The sequence below is a fragment of the Taeniopygia guttata genome, chromosome 2 (genome assembly GCF_048771995.1).
Source record: "Taeniopygia guttata chromosome 2, bTaeGut7.mat, whole genome shotgun sequence".
Lineage (NCBI taxonomy): Eukaryota > Metazoa > Chordata > Aves > Passeriformes > Estrildidae > Taeniopygia > Taeniopygia guttata.
In genome coordinates, this window is record NC_133026.1 from 48,922,687 (window position 1) to 48,948,203 (window position 25,517).

The window sequence follows — 25,517 nt, forward strand, 5'->3', positions numbered from 1 at the left end:
GGTATTTGATATGACTTGTCTCTGAAACAGAAAACCCCAGATATGAACAAGGATTAGCTGAAATACACTGCCATAAACCTAGCCTACTTTAGGTTGAGCTCTGGAAAGCTGTAGATGTATTATACCCAGAGCAAGCAAGGCTCAAGCTCCATGCTGCAGGAAGAAGGGGAAAGGAAGGAGGTGGTGAAGTCGGGAGGATGGCAATGGTGGATGGTGGATGGCAATGCCACAGCATTTAACAAGAAGTGCCTGGCAGCGCTGGTCCTCTGCAGGAGTTTGTGGGGCTTTGTGGATGGTAGCTTTTGGTATGAATCCCTCCAATGACCTCTCTCTTCGAGGGAATGGGGGACCTGAGGAGCATGGAGATGGTTTTACTCCCCTGCAAATAGGATCTGCAAGTTAAAGTGCCAGTGCTGGTAATGCTAAGTGTTGGTGAAGCTTTTGTCTCAAAGAAAGATGTAAAAAGTGGCAATGAAAAATCATTCCACTTAAAGAGCTGTAGTTTCAGCAAGCTGCTTTCTGAAAGGCAGCACACTGTTTGTCTTACCATCTAGAGACTTAAAATCTTAACAGTCTCCTGAGCAGTGTTTCTCTATTCTCTCCTTTTTAGCTGTCTCTCCCTGGTGAAAGGATGATCCCACAGAGCCCAGCTCTGACATGGGCATACAGCCCATCTTCATTTCTCTCTCCGTCCTGACACTCTCCATCAGACCCTGGGGGCTTTTTTTTTCCCCTGTGTCTCCGGTAGTGCTCAGTCTCCTCCCTGCCTCCTGCGGCCCCAAGCCTGTGCTGCAGCCAGCCTGCATGCTTCATTCCTCAGGAGCAGCTGTGACACAAATTAAACAAGGAGCCACAGAAGGTTTCACAAGAAAGACCAAAAAACAGAAAAGAGGAATCAGTTCCAGAAGTGGTTAATTTTATGTCAAAATGAAGTGTGAAGCCTGTTTTGGCAGCAGAACCTAGGAAAGTGAGACATTCTCAGAAGTTACGCTGCAAATTTAGGCTCCATGCCAAGCTTTACCCTGTTTCTTCCAGGTGTGTTGAAGAAATTTGTTTCTTCTGTCTCTTTGCCTGACAACTGCATCATAACTAGAAATAAGATATTGGATCTCAATTGCCATTGGCACCGCACTTACTGAACACTTACTTTATTTCCTGCAACCAGTGCATTACATGTGGATTCAAAATGAGGAGAAAACGGGTCCAGTTGAAGAAAACAACACTCAAACTGATTCCATTAAAATACTCAATATATAAAGGAATATTTTAAACAGAATAGCAAGAAGCAATAAAACATCACACTCTTAACAGTACCATAATTTTGCCTGCCTCCACTCGCTGCATCTGTACAAATGAAATCTTTTAGACAAAGCCACATCCCATGAACATGGCAGATGCAAATCTTCCCTCTGAGGATAGGGAGTGCATAAACCAACCATTTTCATGTCAGCACTACTGGCATATCTCAAGAAACCTATCTAATGCAACTACTTCAAACACTGTAAGCCACTATTACATTTCACTGCACACTCTCCATATGAAAAGGTTATTGTTGTTACAGTCTAGATGCTACTTCACTTAGCTCATCCTTTGAGAGAAGCTAGATGCAAAAGTGAAGATTATTACCAAGATAACCCCTCTGTCAGTCCTTGTAAGTTGCTCCTCTGATCTCATCCAAAAATAAGATTACCCAGAGGCTTTAATGAACTATATTTAATTGATGCCTGGTATTAACTGCACCTTCATGAGAGAGATAATATCTTTTCCCCAGATACATATCACTCATACCCTCACATAAATCTAGTGTTTGTTGAGTAGGCCCATTTATATCATCTTACAAAATGTCACACAGATCAGTTTTTGCTCCAGTTTCTAATTTCCTGATATAACGGATATGCACATCCACAGTTGCCAGGCAGCAGATCTCAGGCTGTAGCCTCCACAGCATTATTCTTCCCAATTTCCACATTAATTATTGACAGGTTAAAATATATTAATTAGTAACAGCCAGGAACAGCATCCTTCATTGTTAAACACTGGGATTACCTGGCATAGCAAAAGAAGGTGAGTAATCTTTAGAGCAATATCTGAAGGATTGATTGAAGCAGAAATGTACAGAGGATATCCTCAGAGGCAGGAGCTCCCTTTTCCAGCAACAGGTATGTCTTTCTCCTTTGCATCTGTACCACCAGCACAGGCTCAAGCCTTATGCTGTGTAGAAGGAGCCACAGCCAGGACTAATAACTGTGTGAACCCCTATGTCTGCATGGCCCCGAAGAATGTCCCACAAGACTGAGGAAGGGCAAAGTTTGGCAGGTTCAGCTTCTCTTGAAGAAATCCCTTTAAAGCATCATCCAAACCTGGGCCAAAATATTAACAAAATTCCAGACAGACACAGTCCTTTTGAGTTCAGTGTTTCTGAAGAGGAGCTAGACCTTGGGCTTGGTCATGATGAGGACTACATGGTGTTTCTGCTTGCCTTAGTGCATGGCTGTTACCACTTTGTGCAAGAGACTGCAGGAATAAGTGTTCCTGATGGATGTTCAGCAACACAAGTGCATGAGAGAAAAAGGAAGACAGCCTGTCATGCTTGCTAGCAGTGCCTGGATGGACCACATTCCTTACAGCTGAGGAAACTGCAGTCCTTGGGGCTGATGATGAGATTTCCCCCAGGGTACACAATCTCTTCTCTTTGTAGAAAAAAGTGCCTGGTCAAGCATACATAGTGCTGGGAGATACACAACCTGTACAATTGGGAAAAAGGCAGCAAAGCCAAAAAACATCAGGTCCAGCATCTACTACTGATAATTACTTGAAAGGTAACCAGTCCCAAGAAGTTTTCCCCATCAGAATGCAAAGAAAATATCTTATTTCTCACACTCCCTGCTGAATACAAAATGGGAGGGAAGCAAAAATTCTCAAAATATTAATACTAAGATAACCATTCATATATAAACAATGAGCAAGATCACTGTGTTTCTCTGATGATACTAGTTTAAAGAGCTGCCATCCAACTGTATGAACACTCATTTGCACACATACATACATCAAAGGACTCTAGCCTACCCCAAAACCTTCTCCTAAAACGGTGTCATAACTCATTGCCAGGAAATTGTTTAGACATCATATACTTCCAACAGGTAAGATCAAAGGGAACCATGTATGAAAAACAGAATTCTCCATCTACCTGTTCACACAATCTGCTTCTATACCTTTAAGAAACAGAAAGCCAATTACACCAGGAAACTCAGCTTGTCACATGCACCAGCTAACCACCTGTTGCTGGGTGAAATCAGAAAAAATCTTCCTCTGATTCTATACACATGAAATGTTGGAGACTGCCTTCCCAGTAAGAGTGCATCTGCTGATGCTTGCTTTGCCCCTCCTCTGTCTAGTCCTTAACTATTCATGAGCCAGGGATTATTGATTTCCATGCTTTAATGCAGGTTCTGATTATACATTGAGGTCTTAATGGATAACTAGAGGAATGATTTGTCACCGTTCAGCCATTTGAAAAATTTCTAGTGGCCAGCACAACCTTACCTGGTTTGTTTTGCCAATGTGATTTAAGACTGAGGGTGTGCCTCTGGAGGTTGCAGGCTAGGCATATGCTTTCCTACCTGACCCCTGGAATTAAACTTCTCTTCTATGGTACTGAAAGTCTTCCATCCCCATTCATTCAGCAGGAGTTTGAGAACACTGAGCATTGGAGTGATATTCCTGGTGCATTCCGTGAAAGTGATCCTGAAAGCACAAAGACAGACACAAACGAGGCTCTAAGGGATCAAATGCCTTGTCTGTCTCGTCTCTCTCTATTTAGAGAGAAAATACTCTTTTTCATCTGTTGCCCTTTTCATTTCATTTCAAAGAGCACACTTTTTTTTCCACATTAAAGTGTCTTCATCTGCAGCCAAATAAAAACATTTTGATATTCAAGGCTTTTTTAGATTCATATCCTTGAAGTCTGTAGAGCCCCATTAAAAGCTGTGAGGTATCCTCCTCATTAAATGTGGCTCTACAGATGAGCATAGGTTGTAATAGGTTCTTTTCAGTAAAACTGCTACCATACAAGTATCATATTAGGGTAAAAAACAAATTAAAACCCTCTTAGTCAGAAGCTTATCTAGGCTTGAATTAACAGCCTGCACATCCAACTTCCCGTTTGCTGTGTGCACCCTTGCTGCAAATGTTCAACACCTCACGCTGCTCCTGTAATTGTGTTGAAAAAGGCCATCAGATTCAGAGCACTGTTTCTCATATTTCTGAATTACATTTATAGACTAAGGCACTCCAGGGTACAGCGTACGCTTATCTTTCTGCACTTTAAAACATGGCAGGGGTACTGCAGTCCTGGACTAAAGATGCATTAGCAGAGTCATGTGGTGACAAATTGCATAACACCTGCTTTTACTAGGTTTAGCTCCAGTCTGCTATTAGTTCCTTGCTTTTGTGAGCAAAGCGTTTTCCTGTGAAAGAATAATAGAAAACTCAGTCAAGGCAGAGCTGTAAATAAATACCAGCACATTCAGCTGGAAAAGATTTAGAGAGTGTTCCTGTCAGCAACCAGGAAGGCCAAAAAGCCTCAAAGCACAAAGTTTACACACAGGAAACCAGTGACACATCACACCATTGCTTATCTCACTTCATACACCACCACAGGGCAGAGGTTTGGGTCTATCCCAAGGATGAGGTTGCTCATCTACAAAGGTTAAACCTCATCCATTCGGCTCACAGTCCACATAGCAAACTAGGCTGAAGGAGAAATGGCATCCTGTGGGGCCAGGCACCATTGCACTACTGCTCTGAAGGCAGTAACCTGCCTGTAACCCTGCTTGCACAGGGTATTTCAGAGCACTCAGCTTCACTGCTCTTGTTGGAGCACAGTGTAAAGGCATTGTCCTGGGGTCATGGAATGTGGAGGGTGTTGCAGGAACCAGCCCATAATATGATCCAAATCACCCTTTGATCTCAGCACTGCACTATAAGAAAGGGAAGCTCCTTATCAGCAATGTGGGTCCACAGAAAAGACTGAGACAGCGCCTTTCAGCCACAACTGGCAAGAAACCAAGAAAAGACAGGCTAAATTTCCACTTTTTGTGGTAACACAGATGGAAAATTGTACCAAAATTATGTCTTTCACTGCTCTGTCCTGAAGCAGATTAAAGCAGAAAATAGAGCTTGGGCTGTGAGGAGAGAGTGAAACCCAAACTTGTGGGACATGGAGAAGTACTCCAGCTGAGGATTGAAACTCAGGAAAAACAGTCCCAGGGCTGATGGGAAATATACTGAATAAGCCAGTAGTATGCATCAAAATTATTTTATATTATTATTATTATTGTTATTACAATATCCTGGAAAGAAATGGGAATCTGGAAGAGCAAGGGGAGAATATTTAAACAATAAGAGGAAAGTTAAGGTGATAAGAAAGGCTGAACACAAAATACACCTTGCTGAAGCAAGCATTTAGCCCCAGCACCTGAAAGCCACATCTGGTGGTGGCCTAGGACGCCCAGAAATTTCCTTGTGGGTTTTTTTGGAATTTGTAACATTAAAAAAAAAAAAAAATACACTAAAACAAACATATCTGCTCTTGTTCAGCACAGAATTCCAACTATATTTTCGCTTCACAAATGTGACACAGGTATATGTAGGTATACAATTTTCATGCTTCTGAGTCATGGAAAAAAGGTTGTATTGCAAGCTGATGTGGGCCACATGCTAACAGGAGGTTGGAGCAACTGAGTTTAGGCACATAGACAAAGCAACACAATCACCATTTTACGAAACTTATATGCAACACAAATACCACAATGTTGTTTAAGAAACTACTCTTAAACCATCTGCAAATCTTAATTAACTCCATGATTCCTGCTGCACTGCTCATCCTTGCTGCTGTTGGTTTGACCCTCTTCCTTCCAAGAAAATTCTTTTCCGTGTCAAACCACAACACTTTGACATGACCAGTGAGGTGGGGTCTCCTCCAGAGTTGATGCTGGGTCTGACAGATGAGACATAGGACAATCTCATGGAAGGCAAAACTCTATGCCTGGCTCATATGCCACTTCATTTTATGGTGATAAAATGACCAAGCACAACATTTTCCCTTTTCACCAGCTATAAAACATTGGTACTTACAAACCTCCTGTAATTACCAGAAGGGCTGGAAGGCACAATCCAAGTCTGCAAAGCATCTTGTGATTTTCCACAAAGGAAGCTAGCAACAGGTTTACAGGTCTGCAAAGAGGGAGAACAGGCATCTGCCTCCCTGCTCTGCCCTGCCTAAGGAGCTCTCCTGCACAGAACACCTGGGGGAGTGCACTGCTGGTTTCAGTAAGGTTGTTATGCAAGGAGGGGAAAAAAGCTTTCTGTTCAATGCAATTACCTGGAACCCAGAGAACTGTCTTTTAGCTTTAAGACTGCTGCAGATTTCTTACTGGGTTTGACTTAGCTGTTTAATCTTCCTGCACTTTCAGTTATCCCGTTAGGAGAATCAGGAGATAACCCTTTTAACTCACATGGGTGCTGTAGGAGCATTCAAATTGCTGAAGAGCTCTGATACTAAGATGATTTAGGCTATAAAAGAACATAAGTACATTAGGAATTCTGTAGCTGGCCGATTCCTATTTCATAACACCCACTAAAACTGGCATATGGAGTTCTTAATCCATAGATAAATTCATTTTAATCCCCAAATCTAGTCAACGGCACTGGTTTGCTTCAAGAACAATGTACACACAGAGAAATCTTGCTATCCCAAACCATCTGGATATTACTGGGTTAAGAGAAACCAGAAAAAATAGGAAAAGAAACAAAAACAATGGAGAAATAAAACCGTTTAATTATAATCATTCATAATTCATCAATGTTTCAGCTGGTGTGTTTAAACTTTTCACAAGTAGATCCTTGCATAAATTCCCACATGCAAAATGTCATTCATGCTAATTTAGTTTTTGCAATTCAGAGGCCAGTTCAGGGACAAGGTACTTCAAAAGTTAGTTTCAAGTTGAACTATGAACAGAAGAAATATCTTGAATAAACTAATCATGGGGTCTTTCTTTTTACTGTAGCAGATCACATCTTAACAAAAGCAGCAAGTGTACTGAGGAGTGCATACCACAGAGCAAAGAATGTATAAATTGCATTGACAAGTATATAACTAATAAAAACACCACAGTGTAAAGAAACCACATCATGTTAGATATGAAGTGTCCTCTCATAGATCAAACTTCAGACTGAATACAGTGAACTTAGTGGAATGAGTATCACTCTTGTAGTATGACTAATGCAATCATCTCATTCATGTGACCTGACAAGAGCTTTCTGTATGCAAGATTTAAGGTGAGAATTTAATAACATCATTGAGCTAGAGCTAATGTCACCTGGAACTTTAAATCTCCCAGATGGAAAGTTATCAGCAGATAAAAACCTTTTGTTGAGTTCAGTTAGTGATTCAGAGAGGTAAATTTGCTGAAATGTCAAGACTGAAATGAAAGGTAGTGTTAACATTCATTCTTTTGCAATAAAGAATGAATTTAGGAGCTCAGGAGGGCTGGTGTGTAGAGCCCTAGATAAAACCAAGCACAGCCTGGGCAGATGCTATTTCAAACTTACTCTTCTGCCTCCATGCTTCATTTTAAAACTTATCAGAAGACAAAACCAAAACAAAGGAAAAAATCAATCTATTTTGCAACCGGTTGTCTTTTAGCTAGATAATTAGCTAATGTCCTTCTAGCTGTCTGAGGCACTGGTGCAGAAAAATATCCATGCGGCAATGGTAGAAAACAATAAATACTTCATGTGGTAGCCTAAATAAGCCTCAAACTTTGAAAAATGAGAGAACTTGACTTTTATTTCCTAGCACATTACTGTTGTAAAGGATCATGACTTCCAGCCTTCCTGCAACCTGGATTTAATGGCAAACCTTCATCAGATTATAAAAAGAAAGAAATCAGATTTTTAAAGGGATAAAGAGACATCACTGTGTTTTAAAAATTAGCAAGGGTTTTTTTTGAATGAGTGGATGAGTTGTACTGCCAGGAGACATTTAGGTCTATCTATATGGCCAGTAGAAGCAGCAGACAAAGGAAAAAGAGCCCATAGAAGAGTTAATGATCAGGAGTGTGGTTTGGAAGACAACATAAAATAAAATTACCAGTTTTCTTTTATAGGTGACTTTGCAGGTGAAATAAATGCAGGTCCTTCATCAAACTTGACATGAGAAAAGCATTTGATGAAATGTCAGGTGGGAAAATATTTATTAAGCAGGAAAAGACAGAGATTAGTGGAAGAAATATAGTGGTACACACTTTACATGGAAGTTCTTGAGCAAAATGGAGCTGAACATGGCTGTAGCTGAAAAATCAGTGTGAACCATTCACATCTCATATCTTCATATAACAACTTCAGTTAAAAACAGGACTGAGCTACAACACTTGCTCAGGGATGTCATTGGTAAAGATGAGCATTAGCATATTGCGTGGGAAGTACCTGAGACATTCAAGAACAGGAGTAATGGAAATGGAATAAAATTGCCTAGTACAAAAGTGGCACCAGCTTGCACTTACAGACTAGAAACAAGAAGCTTTTCTCTGAGCTGAGAATTCATTAGTCAGTGATGACAGACAGGGAAAAAGGCCTGAGGGTTATTCATGGATGGAGGGTTTCCATCATTCTGGGCCATGATGGAAAGGGTAAATATACCCCTTGTTGTTATCAGGTAAAGAATGTTTCTGGTAGAAACAGGAAAGTATAAGTGCCATTACAGAGCTCATAGGTATCACAGAGGTACCAACTGCAGTACACTTCCAGGCAGTCTTAGTTAAACAGAAAAAAAATTTGAATCACAAGCAGGTAATGAGGATAATTAATGAAATTAACAGCTTCATCTTCCAAAAGGATGCAAGCAGAAGTAAAACAAAGATTTCAGGAGCTATGAATGTTGTCCACAAGTATAACAGAGAATAAACACCTTCTAGAAAAGGTGAAGATCTAAACGACAATACATTCACTGAAGATCATCAATTTGTCATTATCACAGCTTAAGACAGAGATCAGAAGAGAAGATAAGTAGTAAAACAAATTCAAAAAGGAACAAAAACTGCTTCTAGTTTTAGGGTGAAATGTGATCCTTTTCCTGACATGGTTATGTGACCTGAGCGCTCGAAAAACAGATTTGCCTCAGCCCAGGTGGACCCTTATAGTTCCATACCTCTATGCATTACTCTTAAAAATATAATATTTCCCTCCCCTTCCCCCTTTTGCATTCCCAACTCAATTATCAGTAGCTGGACGTAGCTGGTGTTTTGAAATCTGTGGATGTTTAAGAGTTCAAAAAGGATATTATTTTCCTTTGTATGAAGCTTTTTCAGCCCTCCTTTCTGAACCAGCTGAATTATCAATACTGCTACGAGTACCTAAAGTAACCTGATAAAGTCTTGGTATAAATGAAACAGGTAAGATTGAGACTTTAATCCTGCTAAAAAATATGCTTGTTACCAGAAAATAAAACACTATAGCATGAATGGATTTACTTTGGCTCTAAAAAATAAATAAGCAAACAGACAAAAAAGTTTGTTACAAATTATTCAATTTGAGATAGTCAATATATCATCTGATTACAGCAATTCTACAAAGATTTATTTTACATAATCTTCTGTGACGTTACATGTACTGAATCTTCTGGTGTATCAGCAATACTTTAAGCAGATAATGCCTGAGAAGCTGTTTATGAGTAGCTTGGAAGATGCTGTGAGAAGAATTTGATATTTTTTAAAACCTCACAATTAAGGGGGGGTTCAGTCTTATATTATTATTTCTTGCAATGATCCTGTAGCATTCTTTACCCAAAACTACCACCTTCTTTTTCAGCCTGACTTATGGCCAGAAAAGCCTTTGGTATTATGGATCACTCTGGGAGTAAATTGCTTTAGTTTTCTTTTACATATCAGAAGCAAGAAATCATTTCTCAACTTTTTTGCACCAATACTCTTACTTATAGGAGTGCCTCTACTCATAGACAGTGAGAGCTGATTATATCCTGGATGGACACTTTTAACAGCAGCACTGAACAAAACTTAGACCTTTTTCCTCAAGAAGGATACTTGCATTGGCCATAAACCCATTCATTCTCAAATAAGCAATGAAATAGGTGTAAGTGAAAAGCATTCCCCTTTGCTAGCTGTGTTTTGGGTGCAATAACTAACGGACTAGAAAAAAACACAGGTTAAGCAAAATCTTAAACCACACAGATATCAGATTTCAAAGGATAGCAAAGGAAGAGAAAATGTGAGACAAGGCAGAGATTTTTCACCAGAAGCCATACTAAATCTGGCAGAGACACACCAACACAGAATTTGAGTGGGAGGGGCTTCCCATCCAAAACTGGCCCTTCCCACAAACAGTATGCAACCAGTTTGCGGGAAGGAGCAGTTTTGGGTGGGGAAACCTTGTTGATTTGAAAAATCAACAAGAACACTATTGGCTCCCCAGACCCTATCCTGGAAAAGTAAGAACTTAAAATAGCCAAGAAACATTTTCAAAGAACTCTAATATCTCTTCAGAACTACTTCCTCCATCTTGTCCAGTTTTGATTCCTATTTGGTCTAAATGTGGCTGAATCTTAACACTTAGTTAATTATGATTCTGTTCAATTAAGGTTAAAGGCTATTTTTTACGCAGAAGTCACTCCAGAATATCATAGAATAGTTTTGGTTGGAAGGACTTTTATAGGTAACCCATTCAACCAGAACATCATTAGGAACAGGATATAAGACCAAAAATATGTCTTTAACTTACACTCTCAGAGAAATGCAGTAAGAATTTATGAAATTATGTAAGAGGATGGTATTTAAGTGACTTAATGAAATTTTTCCTCCCGTTTTTATCCTCTGCAGGTGTACTCAGCCAGCAGTGCAAACGGTGTGTTAGCTTTTTGTTTTCATCAGATTGAATCTCCCACTTAAATGCAGAAGGGCAGACTCCTGAACTAAAGGTAGGCCCTAGCATCCCAGGTAAGCAGAGATTTGTACTAGATCATGTCTCTTTGTAGACACTTTGTATAACACTTAGTGACCTGTTTTTAAACAGACCTGCTGATCAGATGACCATGCCATCAACCACAGCTACAGTCATGGGAACTCAGCTTCTGACATGGTTTAAAGGGTGGCTTGTCCACTCTAGAAGAAACAGTGGAAAGCTCCATTGGCTTATTCTTTTGAAAAAGAATAAAGGCCATCTACTACTGGATTCCTGGAGGAGTAATAGAGGCTTTGCTGAGAGACAATTGACCTGAAATTCTTCTACCCCACCAAAAATATGAAACCAAAACCAACCATTCTGTTACAGTACATTCAGTTTATGCCTCAAACTAAGGCTCATATGGAGTGGCACTCCGTTCATCCTAAAATGATCTCTGCCTTTTCCCAGCCTCCCTGTTCTTCTGCTCCTGCCTTTTGCTTCAGTTGGACGGGAGCCACCCAAGAGGTACAGAACAAAGCGGGGAAAATAATCAGAGAAATAAACCCCATTTGTCAGCTTAATTTGCTGATATATTTGACAATGTATTTAATTTTTAAAAGTAAAAATGCATTTTCTAATGCAGCTTTCCAACAGCTGGCCTTTCTTTTGATTTGTCCACCTATTGAGAAGGCAGATATTAAAATCATTAACCACCTTTCTCTGGAACTATACTGAACCCTTAATCAATTCATTTTTTAGTAGCTGTTTAACGTCCCAACAGGAGTGATTTTATAGGCTAGCTTCCAAATTTCTCCACTGACTACTGAATCAACTAATAAGAGTTTGTATTTTCAGTCATGTATGTAAAGAAACTATAAATGAGTCCTTATTTCACAAATGAAATCCCATAATATACTGGGTACTTTTGTTCTGACCCAGCAAGACTTAAATGAATGTCCTTCATTCCAAGGGCACATTGCTCAATTCAGTAATGCTCTCTAGAAAGGGGGGATAATTAATGTACTGAAAGTTATGTACATTGTTAAGCTCTTTCCCACAACAGGTGCTGTGCTCAGGTGCATTTGGACAGGATCCAGATACTTGGAGCTACTAGACTGGAAGTGTATCAGACAGTTAAAAACCCCCATTTCCTGTGAATCATAGCAGAAGTTCCTCATTGGGCTTCAAAGCCTGTGTAATCATTGCAGCTATTTAATGATCTTATCAACAGAATCCATATTTTAAATATTCCTTTCTCATTTCTGAGATACCTAGAATGGGAAATTGGACTCATCTTATTTCTTATTTCCAGTGATCTTTTCAGATAATCTTTACACAGAATTTTGTAAGCTCTTCTAATTAGACCTGAAGCATTTCAAGCCATGCAATGTATTGCTCTGTTGCTGGAGTAGATGTAGAAATTACTATCCAGGCTTAAATGTTATGTGGCTATTGCTGACTTAAACAGGAATGATGGTTTTAGTGGGATCTTGAGCCAGAAATCTAATTTTCTATCTGCTTTTATAACACAGCAAAATGAGCAGCCATGAGGTAAATCTGTAACAGGTTAGAAATTAGGCATTTTAAGGGCTATTAAACTTTTTTTAAATGTTCCCAGAGGACAGGCATAAACTTACCCAGTGCCTCTACTTCTGTAATTGTGATATAGTGGGAGAATTCACAAGTGTTCAGTGGTTTATTCAGTGAGCTCCTACAGTTTGGTAGCAACCTTGGCTGATATAAAAACCAGGAGGGTAATCATAGAATCTACAAATCTGAAACAGAGTTTCAAATTAGTTTTTACTTGTTACATTTTTCATGAACTTTATTTTGCAGTCTTGTTTTGCTCTAAGTTTTTATGTTTTTCATTTTTAGTAGTAATTCTTCATTTAAGAAAGAACTGTTTGTTTTCAAATTAATTGGACAAAAAGTAGAGTTTGAAAGAGAGGCTAGACAACTTTATTCCTGATCTATGGGTAAAATAAGAGCCATCCGAAGTAGTATTCATGTGCTCAACATATGGCATCCACGTGAATGTAGCCAGGTGGAGAAATAAATTGCTGAAGGTCGCAGTTATTAATGGTCAGAGTTCTCAAATACAAGACAATGGAAGGAAATGAGCATGGCCAGGTCATACACCACAAGTTGTACACAAGATTGATTTTGCACCACAGAATGAAAAGATCCAAAGGAAAGAATAAGCCCATGCAAAAAATTAAGCAGATGGGAGTTACCTGTACCAGCCCGTGAGAGAAGCATTCTAATCATCACAGCTTTAAATCAGCTTTCAGGCAGGTCCTGTATCCATAACTTGTGCCCTGAATGACACATATAATTGTTGCTGACAATATAAAATTTATTCTACATTTATACCGAGGTTATTGAGAGCAGAGGCCAATCTTTAATATTAAATGGGTCCCCGGAGAGACATTGCCTGGTAGCAGAGAGTGAGAATTTGCATCACATAAGCTGCAATGACACTGAGATCAGAAAGCGTCCTGTCCGCTTACTGAGAGAAAAACAGGCACCAAAGTATTCAAATTTCAATTTAGTGTCCAATGCATCTGGCCCTGGAGAAAAAGTTTGGGTCTGGGCATCAAGGAAACTATACTTTGCCTTTCTGACCCAGGTCTTGCCCCACCATCACTATTCAGTAAAAACATCTGTATCAACAGAGGTCTCACATCTGACCACCTTTTACAAGGAACTGTGATGAAAATTATATCGAAGCAGTCATACACAATTTCACAGATGCTGCAAACTTCTTGGAAGGAAACCTGGAAATGTTTCTCAGCTACATATCTTTATAGAGGGTGCAAAATGTGGAACTGACTTGGCAAACTCCTTGAGTTCAAGCAAGGATGAAAATAGACAAAAAAAGGATTAGCAGCGCCCTCACGAGTAGTAGCAGCCATTTCCTGTTCTATTTCAGCACAGATCTTGACTCTAATGTACCCCTCTGCAGCAGCCCAAAGGAGACATAAAGCCACACAGGCTGACAAGCAGGAGATTCTCCTTGGGTAGGGAATTCATGCACCGTAAGTCAGAAACACCAACTCCATATTGTTCTCCCTCCCTGTGGAAGTCATGTAGGCAAATGTCAGCAGCAGCCCACAACCACAGATCTCCAGCTGCTGAAGCAGCTCCTTGGAGCCAGTGTTGACCTGGAAAACATTAGAATAATCTTAAGGCTTCTTTGAAGCATTCTAAGAGCTAAAACAGCTGCTTAATATTGCACACTTGCCCCTCTCAGACCTACTGTCAAGATTTCCTTTTCCACAACTGAATCCTTCCTCACATAGAAAAAAAGCCATGGGTATAGATTATCTTCTCCAGAAGACAGAGACTAAAACGCTGCTGAATATGTCCAATCCTGGATTTGAGGGGGAGCAAGAGGAAAGATTATCCAGGTGCTGTTACCAGCATATTTTCTTATTTCATGGTAGGTCTTTAGTAAATGACTGAGAGTACTTCATACAATTTAACCAACTGCTGTCGTCATTTAATGTCACATATACACACATCCCTTCCTTGTGCCAATCAGACTTCAAGTGTGCCTTCCAAAGTTTGTCTCAGAGTAAAACCCATTATTTTTACCACACTGATACAAAAATCCATCCAGCAGAGCTCTAGCAATCAGCAGAAGGGGAACAAGATATTTCCTGGAATAAAGCTCTTCATTAAAAAGCTTTCCCTAACAGGGAAGCATAGTATGGTTGCTACAGCATATAATTAAAAGTTAAAGGACTAAAGCTTAAATTAAAAAGCTGTGTGACTGAGTTATTAACTTCCTTAGCTATTAATTTGCAATATATACCAACTCATTGCCATCACAGAGTTGTTGAGAGACGTAATCAGTGAATATACCTGAAGCACTATAAAATGTTGAAAAGCTGAATACTCGGCTTTATGGAGGTAACCATTTAGTAAATACTGATGTAACTGAAATAGGATTGGTAAATTTTGAACTAAAAGAATAAAATGAACCTGTGGTGGGGCTTTAACATTTTCCTCTCTCCATAACTGTGAGAAGTTTACTTGGAGAACAATAGTAAAACGCACCCTGTTACTGTTTCTGAACAATTCTGTTACTTGAATTATTCTTTTTAATAGCCTTTAACATATATCTGGGTATCACCAGACAAAACTTATGAGCACTTGGGCCCAGGATTCTTCCCCTATAGCAGAGAAAAGAATTTTCATCTTCTACTGAAAACCTTCCCTAATTTGTCAAAAGAATTAAAGAAGGGAAAAAAGTCCTCAGAAAAAGTATGAAAGTTCCAGCAGCAAAAAAAACCCCACATTCACTAGAACTAAGTCTTTCACTTGGTAACACATTATAACCATTGGAAGCAACATAGACTTCTATTTTCCTTTTCTAAAAGCCAAGTTTCATTTAACGAGCCATTTAAGCACAACTGTTATAAAAACAGACACTAAGCTATTAGAGGGCACCCAGAGGAGGGCCATGAGGGTGGAGGAGGGCCTTGAGGGGAAGCCATATGAGGAGCAGCTGAGGTCACTTGGTCTGTTAAGCCTGGAGGAGACTGAGGGGAGATCTTGCAGCAGACTACAATTGCCTTATGAGGGGAAGTGAAGGGGCAGGTACCAATCTCCTCACTCTCATCACCAGTGACAGGACCTGAGGGAACGGGATGAAGCTGAGTCAAGGGAGATTTAGACTGTACATCAGGAAAAGGTTCTTCCCCAAGAGAGTGGTTGAGCACTGGAACAGGCTTCCCAGGAAAGTGGTCACAGCACCAAGCTTGACAGAGTTCAAGAAGCATTTGGACAATGCTCTCATGCACATGGTGTCACTTGTGGGCAGGACCAGGAGTTATACTCAATGATCCTTGAGTGCCCCTTCCAACTCAACACATTCTCTGATTCTATGATAACTTAAAGTCAATATGAAGAATAGAATCTCATCATTATTGAGGAGTGAAGGAACCTCTGAAGTCATCTAGTCCAATCCTCCTTTTCAATCAAGGTGAGCTACAGCAGGATGCCCAGGACCATGTCTAGTCTGGGTTTGAATACTTCTAGGGATGGAGACTCCACAATCTCTCTGAGCAACCTGTGCCAGTGGTCACAGAGAAAAAGTTATGCTTAGATGAAATCTCTTGTCACTCAACCTGTCCCCATTATCTCTTGTCCTGTCATAAGGTACTATTGAGATAGTCTGGTTCTCCCTTATTACCCCCTCAGGTATTAATACGCATACTGGTGATCCCCCTAAATCTTGTCTTCCAAGACTGAACAACCCCAGCTCTCCCAGATTCTTCATTTATAAAGGATGCCTCAACTCCTTAATCATCTCTGTGGTCTTTCACTGACCTTATTCTGACCATGTCTCTCTTGCACCAGGAAGCCCAGGAGTGCATCCTTCTCCAGATATGGGCTCACCAGTGCTGAAAAGAGACAGAAAAGTTTACACTAATCAAATCCTCAGTAAGCATATTTAAGCAAACACATCATCCTTCCATATTCTCTGCACCATGACCTGATGGCACCTGGGCACACAGAACTACCATGACCACACACTTTCATTGCTACATCCACACAAGTCCCATGAAAGTGCTGCACCATCAGAGCATTGGAAGGAATGGCCAAGCAGGAGTAGAGGTTGCAAAAGGAGGAAGAACAGAGACGGCAAACTGCAGCCACATGTAAAATAGCTTCTTAAACACTCCTTTCCTGATTTCCTTTTTAGCAGTCAGCAAACACAGTGGTTTGAAAAAAATCCCCAGAAGTGGGCAATTTTGTCTTAGGTCTGTCAAAAAATAATGTAAATTAGAAGCCCTATTTTTCTTGTAATCACAATACATAGCTGGAAGAATTTAGTAAAGAGATTCATATGTCTGTTACGGGGCACCAGTTTGATAGTGCATTTTAATCATTGTTGTGAAGAAATAGTGAGATTAATCATTGATTGCTGAAGTAGGAACTCAACTGACACTACAGCTCTCTGTACCACTTGCTACACAAACACATGTAGATTGACCTCAAAGAACTTGCAAACTAAATAAAGCAAGGGGAAAAAGCATTACACAGTTTGGAAAGATTGTTTCCATCCAAACAGTTCAACAAAGACTCAACGTTTCCAGATTGTCTGAACTATCTCTGCGTTGAGACCCAAAAATACCTATACCTCGTGAGACTCTCTTCAAGACTTAGTCAGAGCTCTGCAGCACCAAGATGCTGCAGAATACTAAAGGTAAATAAAAAACTATTAAGACTCAAGTCCTAAGCAGAATTATCCTCTAATAATCATATAATTCCAAACTGATGTGTAAGAAAATATATTTTCCCCCTGACATCACAGATTACCTTGACACCTAACTTTGCTTCTAGAATTTTCCAGAGCTGTACTTATCTCTAACATTTTTCTGCTTGCCTTTTGCCATGATCTTATTCAGGTCTTCCTTGCTGTTTAAAACAGATTCTAGTAAGAGAATATTTTTGGAAAAATAAAAAAATCTGTAAGCGGGGGAAAACTATGCATTAGGTGTTAATGACTACAGGAGCAGTGCAAAACACCAAAGGTTACAAAGAGAAAAAAAAAAAAGACGATTCCATTTTGGATGGAATTCCTGAAACTGCCAAGAAAAATCAGGAGAAATAAACAATGCCAGGAACTTGGAGACAAGGTAAAAAATTGAAATTATTCATATTAATTTATAGAGAACATCACCAGGTTACAACTTACTGAAAGCACAGGAAGCATGACATAAAACAGACAACTTTACATAGAAAACATATAGGAAATGCTGCATCTTGTGGTCATATCGTAGTTGGGTTAGCTGTGAAAAATCCTTTTCTGTTTTGTGGCTTTGCATGGCATTGTGTATGCCCTTCAGGGCAAAAATTGATGTAAGGACTGGAAAATCATTTGAGCCATGATTGGACTCGATGGTATCTAAGCTGTATCACATGGAAGCACATCTAGCATGCTTGGAAAGGAGTAGGCACCTAAGGGCTTTATAGCATGTTTATACAGGCTCAGACACTAAGACAAAGGTAATCTTGTATTTAGGAGAATACGACTACTTGAGACCAAATATCCTTCACTACTCAGTAAATAAATAGCAGGAAACAATGAAGTCCTAACTTGAAAGGCCTGAAGTGGGGAGAGGAAGGGAAAAGGGACTGAGCAGGTTATAATAAAAATTTCATCTTACAGAAATACCACCAGTTTCAGAAGCAACTGGCCTGGACTAGAGAATATGGCCTGCAAATAAATCAGAAAATCCTTGATTTCAAAATCTCTGTCATTCAGGTCATCTTATTGCACTGACATGTTAAAAAAAAATCTGCTACTGTCACAATGTTGAAGCAAATATCTGTATCTGTATATCAAGCAGATGTCAGATATTATAGAGGTGCATACGCACACTTGCAACTTTAAACAAAAATTTTTCTAAAATTGGAGAGAATCTGTTGTCCTAATTGCAACATACACATAAATCTTTTTTAGAGGGAAAAGTGCTGATTTCATCTTTTTTTTTTTCCCACAAAAAGAACCTGTGTTCTGAGTACAAGTAAACTGAAATAAAAGAATCAGTAGCACCTTTAGACAGAACCAGGCCTGTGTCTGGGTGCTATTATTTTTCTTTTTCATCCTAATACTTATTTGCAAACATAAAAAGAGTGTTGAATAAAATATTGTGTTTGTATTGCAGCTAGGAATAATAATAGTATCCTTTTCTGAGACTAGATAATTTCTCACTCCTGGAAATATGGACTATTTTCCACAAAAAAAAGTATTTGTGGAAAGAGCCCATCACTGACATTTATTTAACCACTCCATAGAATCCATGACTTATTATTGTTGTTATATTCACAGCCTCAACAAAGATGCAGATGTAAATGGAGTATGTTAAACCAAAAATAAGCTTCCTCAATAAAGAATCCATGTGCAAAACAGTACAGAAATTACACCTTTACTATAACAACATCAGACTTCTGCAAGACATCCACACAGACCTTTAAGAGGTAGATCATTAAGAAGGTCCTTTAGGAATGCATGTCAAGAAAACACATGCCCTGAAGACTTGTTCAAGAAGGTGCATTCCTTTATGTGTGTATGACCAACAACTGCAGAGTTTGACCCTGAAGCTAATGTTCAAGCCACTTACTTCCACAGCATCAGCTGATATTCACCCGCACCCCATATAGATGCAAAATTAGCAGTGACAATATACACCATGGACTTTGCAACCAAAAGGGGCATCACGTCTTCTCTGGTGAGAATCATGAGGCAATATGTGATCTAACAGGATATCTTCCCCCTTCTTCCATCACACAGAGCAGTTTTTCAATTTTGTAATCAATTATCGTTATTCCGTATGTCATTCAAACTATTGGTTTAGCCAAGAAGTTAAAGGGACTCCCAGCAATAGAACATCATGCCCACATCTTATTTCCTGTGTTCTTTCAAAAGCCACTCATCTCAGAAAAACATCAGTTGAGCTAGAAGAGACACAAAGAAACATAATAAAGGTGCAACTTTTGGCGCAGCTTCCAAACAAGGAACAACATTGAGATTCCTCAATTGGAAAAAACAGCAATCATGAAGATAGAGATTAAGAGGCATTGGAAAAATTGCAAAAGGCATAAATACAACAGGAAACAATTACTCTTTTTTTTTTCCAGTACAAGAACTAGTAGGTATCAAACAAAGTTTTCAGAATGTACCTTCAATATGAAGAACACATAGTTCAGCTGTAGAATTTCTTAACATGTAGAATGCTAAAAACGCACATCTGTAAAAAACTGCTCAGCAAAAAATCCATGGAGAGATAAATAAATTAATGAATAAATCCATCAAAGGCTCTTAAACATCAAGACCTCCTGCCAAGCTGAGGACCTCCAACCACTAGAGGCTGGAAGAGTTTAACAGCAAGGAGGACTAAATACTTGCCCTGTACTTCCACGGTTGACCTATCCTGTATGTCTGCCCAGTGCAAGATACTGTGCCACATGGTCCCATCAGTCATGATAATGATCACTTAAACCTCTTTCAAAAAGAAGCCATGAGAGGAAAGCAGACTCAAGGGTCTGCAAGGAGAGCATTTACAAGCTTAGTTCTAACCTCATTCTTAAATTTAGTACAACTAAGGTACAAGCATAAATCCTTTCTTAAATTGAGGTGTTTTCTGGGATTGGAGGTCTTGTTATTACTGTTTATAACAATGTTTTTGCACAGTTGTCTTCACTCGCTGTTATCATTTTCCCAGGTTTAAAAAAAGAAAAACGTGCACAGTGTTGCAACTATTCATTAAGTGCAGACTTCCGTGACTTAATTACTTCAAAGCTTTGTTGCCAAAGCTGATTATAGCTCCCCTGTACTGCAGGGAAGTTTGTCAACCAAAGATTCTTATCATCTAGAAGGAACAAAATAGCTTTAGCCAGTTTCTAATGTTCAGTAATAATATAATATGTATTTACTTTGCGGTGACACACAAATTGAGCAGATAAAAAAACCTCCCAAAGCATTTTCTTTAAAAAATAAATTATTTATAACTGTTAGTGAGTTTCAGGTATACTTTGATTTTAAAAGTTCACTGATCATGCTCTATTCAAAAGATACAGAGAGAGAAAAAATAAAGACCTAAAGGAATTTGTGTGTTCAGCGATGCTAATGACTAAGACTCTGGTCATGTTTGCTAGATTTAATAACACATCCTATAGCCTTTTGGACTAATCAAATGAAAGTAGGGGATTTATGTTCCAGTGTGCTGTAAGAAGAGGGCTTAGAAGACTCCCAAAGTAATTTCGTTTGACATTCAAAGCTATTTGATTGCAGTTTCTGAACATTTCTACCACATTTGTATTCAGCATGGGGTAATCTGAATTTTGTCATGTTTTGAGTCTGACTAATACATGGCATTGGTCTCTTTTTTTCCTGTTCTGCAGTGCTGATTGCTTTCATACCACTAAGGCAAAGACATTGTGAGTATATTCAAAATTGCTAACATTAGAAAAATCCCAGCATCACCAGCGTATTGGGGGTTATTGAGTAGTATTTAGGGGTCTGAAATTGAAGGAGAAAAAAAGAAAGAATTATTATATATTTATGGTAAGAAACTTTCTGTCACTGCAAATTTTACAAGGACAGTGCAAAAGTTGCTTCTAATATACTTTCAGAGGACAAAATGCTGATGCAAAAACATTTGGGAGATTGTATTATTCTAATGATTTTATTTTTTACTAATATGATACGGCATGGGTGATATAATGGCAACTTTAACCCTCTTTACATTCATCTTGCTCTTTCACCTTACTTTTAAATAATCTTACAGGTACTGTACACAAGGTGCATTCTGCTTTATTATTTGGCTGCAGAGAAAACTAGCATCTTCAGCAATTTCTCATGGCTAAAGAACTGGACACTTACAGCATGGTCACAGGGTCAGACATCCAGCTGTTGCCTGAACTTATGGTGCAACAAATCCAAGAGGCTGCGCAAATATTCAAAAATGCTGAACTCACTGAACCATGAAGCATGTCAGATTTCCAACCATTGCTCCAATTTTGACAGGATAGGGACATTTTTGCTTTCTAGAAAAAGCAATTTTTAGTTAAGTGGATGCTCCAGTTCATGTCAGCTATTTTCACACTCATGATTTCTTTCCTGCCTTTGTTCCAAGGCTGCCCTAAAAGTTGTTACAGCAATAAAAGCTGTTTTGTTCAAAATCTATACAGATATCTCATGGAAAATGCTCTCATCTTCTCACTGCAACTGCTTGCCCTTCTTTTGATGGCAACTGAACAAGGACCTCTGTGAGAGCAGGGCATGGAGCTGGATTTGTCCTTGGCTGGGTAACACAGTTCTTGCAAATGAACCCAACCAACACTGACTTTCTTTGAAAATACAACAACAAAAACCTCAAGACTTCCTCATTCTACTGATAGGGAGGAAGATAAGTGAAAGCTTAAAAAAAAAAAATAGTATAAATGCTGGCTACTGCCTATTCACTTGTACAGTCTTTTTAATGCTGCTGGTCACTCAGTTGGATGGGGGAGTGAATCACAGAATGGAATACCGTGTTGGAAAGAACCTCCAGAATCATCTGATCCAACCTACTTGCAGAAGCACAGTGGAACTAGTATGGCCTGCTAAACCCAGGTCTCAGCTATCAAAGACTTCAGGAAGCTGAAGTGCCTGGTGATAGAAGGTTCTCTAGGCTTCAGAACAAACATGTTCATCCAGGTCTAATTTGTTTCTGTGCTGCCTCTCCCTCATCTTCCATCTAAAATTCAGCAGTGCCTGGGTTGCTGAGCAATGTTTCTGACAAGATTCCTGCATCAGCCAGGGAAGGGATCCTCTCTTCAGGCTGCTACACCCAGGCAGGAGAATCAACTAGGGCTTCTTCATGAGGGACAAAAAGGAAGGCAGGAAAAGCCTGCTCTTCACTGTTTTATTAACCAGCCCCTCAGAAAAGAGAGGTACAGACCTCTGAGCTGGGAGTCAGTTAGAGAAAAGGTCATAAAACCTCAATTTTATGCAGGCTTTTGCTTTGAGGATTTGGGAAGGCCAGGCCAGTCTTTCTCACATTGCAGAAGCACTAGCTCAGGATGCTCTGTCATGCAAGCAAGCAAACAAAACAGCTTTTAATAAATGGGGTAGGTCAACACTTTTGTTACCACTCCTGTACCTGACTATTGTCCTGAACCAAAAGCAATTAAAACAGGGATTATACTTTGACAGCTGCATTTGTGGTGATATGTATGCGTAGCAGAATTCTGCCATGCTTTGAGAAGCTGATCTATTTTTTAGCATCTTGTTATAATTAGAACTAAATGATTTACAATGAATTATTTATTTGATTAATTTCATCCTTTTTTCTTTTCTATCAATGAATTGTTCACAGACAGAACGTTGAATTCTTCAATTCATTTTTAGTTTAAATAATACATTTGATGATTAACTCCAGATCTGTAAGTTATTCATCATTTGCTAATAATCACAGCTCAGAATTTGTCCAGTGGCATGCTATTTTCTGAGGCTCAGAGGACATATGGACTCTTTCCTCCTCCCTTTTTGGAGCAATATGCATGGTACAACATTATGCACACTACTTAAATTTTATTATTACATATACAGTCTTAGATTTTCTTCCTGTAAATATTTAACAAAAAAAAAAAAAAAAAAAAAGGAAAAAAACAAAACCAACTTCTGATGCTAAGCTTTATTGTTTAACCCTAATGTGATTTTGTAGGAAAATAAAATAGAAGATTAGAACAGGATGAAAATTGCTTCCAGAGAATTAGAAAATAAATTCTGGAACTTGAGAAAAATTATTATAACAGGCTACAGAATGATTTTAAGAAGTCCAGTGGTGGACACTTCTATACAATTCTTCAAGCCAGATACTTTTGGTGCTTTTTTCCCTAACCATCATCTAGTCCCATCTTTTAGCTGGCACAATAGGAAATTTCTAAGTGGCTTCTGAAAACAAAGACAAAAGCAAGAACAGAAATTCAACTTGGTCATGGAGGATGCATGATGTTACAACATACATCACCACATGGTAAAAATACCTCCTCTCCCTCATCTCATCCAACCTAAATCACCCCACCATAAAAATCTGGATCCTAACATTTATCACAAGGTACAAATCTATTTATAATGTGAATGATTTATTTGGTGACAATTTCCTGCTCTGCAGAGATTCATTACTTGCAAATAGTAAATATTCACACATTGCCATGGTGGAATATGGCACACTTTCCATGAGGTACAGGCCTCCAAGCCTTCCTCTCCACCTTTCACATACTGTACTTATAGTTATAACACTCACATTTAAATGACTGTTAGTCCAGAACTCTGTTTGTCTTACCAAGTGAGGAAGTTTTTAAGCCTCAGGCTATTTTTAATCTTCTGGATGTTTTTCAGCCTTGAGAAAAGATGCTCTGTTAATTTCCTGGTTTAGTCAGCAGGAGTGAAGACAGACAATGTAATAAGCACACAGCCGACTGCACACATGAAGACTTGTAAACTTGTCTGTAAATTCTACCACAAATTATTAACAAGCATCTGCAGTGCTCTTGCTGAGGAAAAAAGACCTACTTACATAATAGTTCATCACGATAGGTACTGAGCGTTCATACAGATGTATTTTTAGCCGGTTCCTATGGAAACGTTACTTATGTGATCACACTTTATATATGTTCTTCAATAACTTTTGACCCTATCAGGTAATTTCAGCTGCCTCTGACAGAATGATGGACTCCTTCAGTTTGGGGAACTGAATCAGCTCAGCCTGCATTAGCCACCTGAGAGTCTACTGACTGAGGCTATAGAATAAGGTGAGAAAAGAAGAGGGTACATACCCTAGACATGGAGATGTTGCTATTCAGAGCTCACAAGTTACCATGAAACACAAATCCATAGGATAAGCAAAATGGGAAATAGTTCAGACAGTCACAACAGCCACCTTTAGGAGAATGTGCATTTGGATTATGAATGCTGTCACCTTCAGTGGGTGACAGCAAGCATGCAGGTCCTGCAAGGAAATCCAGGAAAAGCAAATTTCTACTCATTCTTCTCTCCTACCCCAGTTTTCTTGGTGGATCAGTATAGAAGGTATGCCATGACAAGTGATCCTTCTTCCTGCTTACTCTTCCACTGCTTCAAAGTGAATTCCAGACACAGCTCTGAAAGATGGCTCCCTGTATACCCTGACATGAAGGTGCAGATTCCTGAAGAACTGGACCAGATCCCTGGTTCCACCTCTCTCCCATGCACCATACCAGAATCAAACCTCCCCCTCCTCCCATGTGACCGATGCTCAAATGCACTGGGTCTTTAATCACTTTCCAAACAAAAGGCAGTTCCAGGACCCCATATTATTTCAGGACCCACATATTATTTCAGCGATGCTCAGTAAAATCAAGCATGCTTTTTTGGTTTTTATATTGTCACACTAATAAGAGATGTTAAGATTCTATGCACGAGGATAGGAGTAGTAATAAGAAAGGAAAATTCTCCAGCACTGCATTTAATTTAAAAGTGCTGAGATAAGTACATAAACTCTTCTGGACACTCTAGGAGTTGATATCTTGCTTCATGGGCGTGTACATATGTCTGTCTGCTTCTGTGTGGCTCTCACACCTGCAGCTTATAATCGTATGTAGTTTCAAATGAGTTGAGAAAACGAAAATTACCTTCAAATGGAAGGAAAATGCATTTGACATACCTCTTGTTCCAGCACTTGCGAGACTCGCTATAATTACTACTGTGAGCTTGCAGGCAGATGGCAAACGAGGCAGCACCTTGAATTCAAGTCAGCGGGATGCTGCAAAATTGCTCTCACTAACATTTCGTTCAAGATATTTCAACGCACAAATCTAAAAACTGGCAACCAAGACATAACTACTGTGATTATTAGTGAGCTTTAAATAACAAGCACATTACATTTCCACCAGTCTTCCACATCTCTCTGCACCCACAGTGTCACCTATGCTGTACCCAAGCTAGCTGCATGTGCTTGGCCCCAATTAATGTTATTACAGACTCCAAGATAGAAGGGAGAGTCTGCATTAACAGATGAAAT

The 25,517-nt window shown here is 39.2% G+C and overlaps 1 long non-coding RNA gene across 5 annotated transcripts in view; it reads left to right on the forward strand.

The window, feature by feature from the left end:
• Positions 1–22,302, forward strand: part of LOC105758985 (uncharacterized) — a 42,605-nt gene extending 20,303 nt beyond the window's left edge. The window contains exons 5-8 of one of the 5 annotated variants that reach the window (XR_012054630.1): positions 611–1,035; positions 10,893–11,009; positions 20,875–20,910; positions 21,261–22,302. This is a non-coding gene — a long non-coding RNA (uncharacterized lncRNA). Of the gene's footprint in view, positions 1–610; positions 3,937–10,892 lie in introns of those variants that run through there. The other 4 variants (XR_012054629.1, XR_012054628.1, XR_003959109.4 and 1 more) reach the window with 4 other exon arrangements.
• Positions 22,303–25,517: the final 3,215 nt, after the last annotated feature.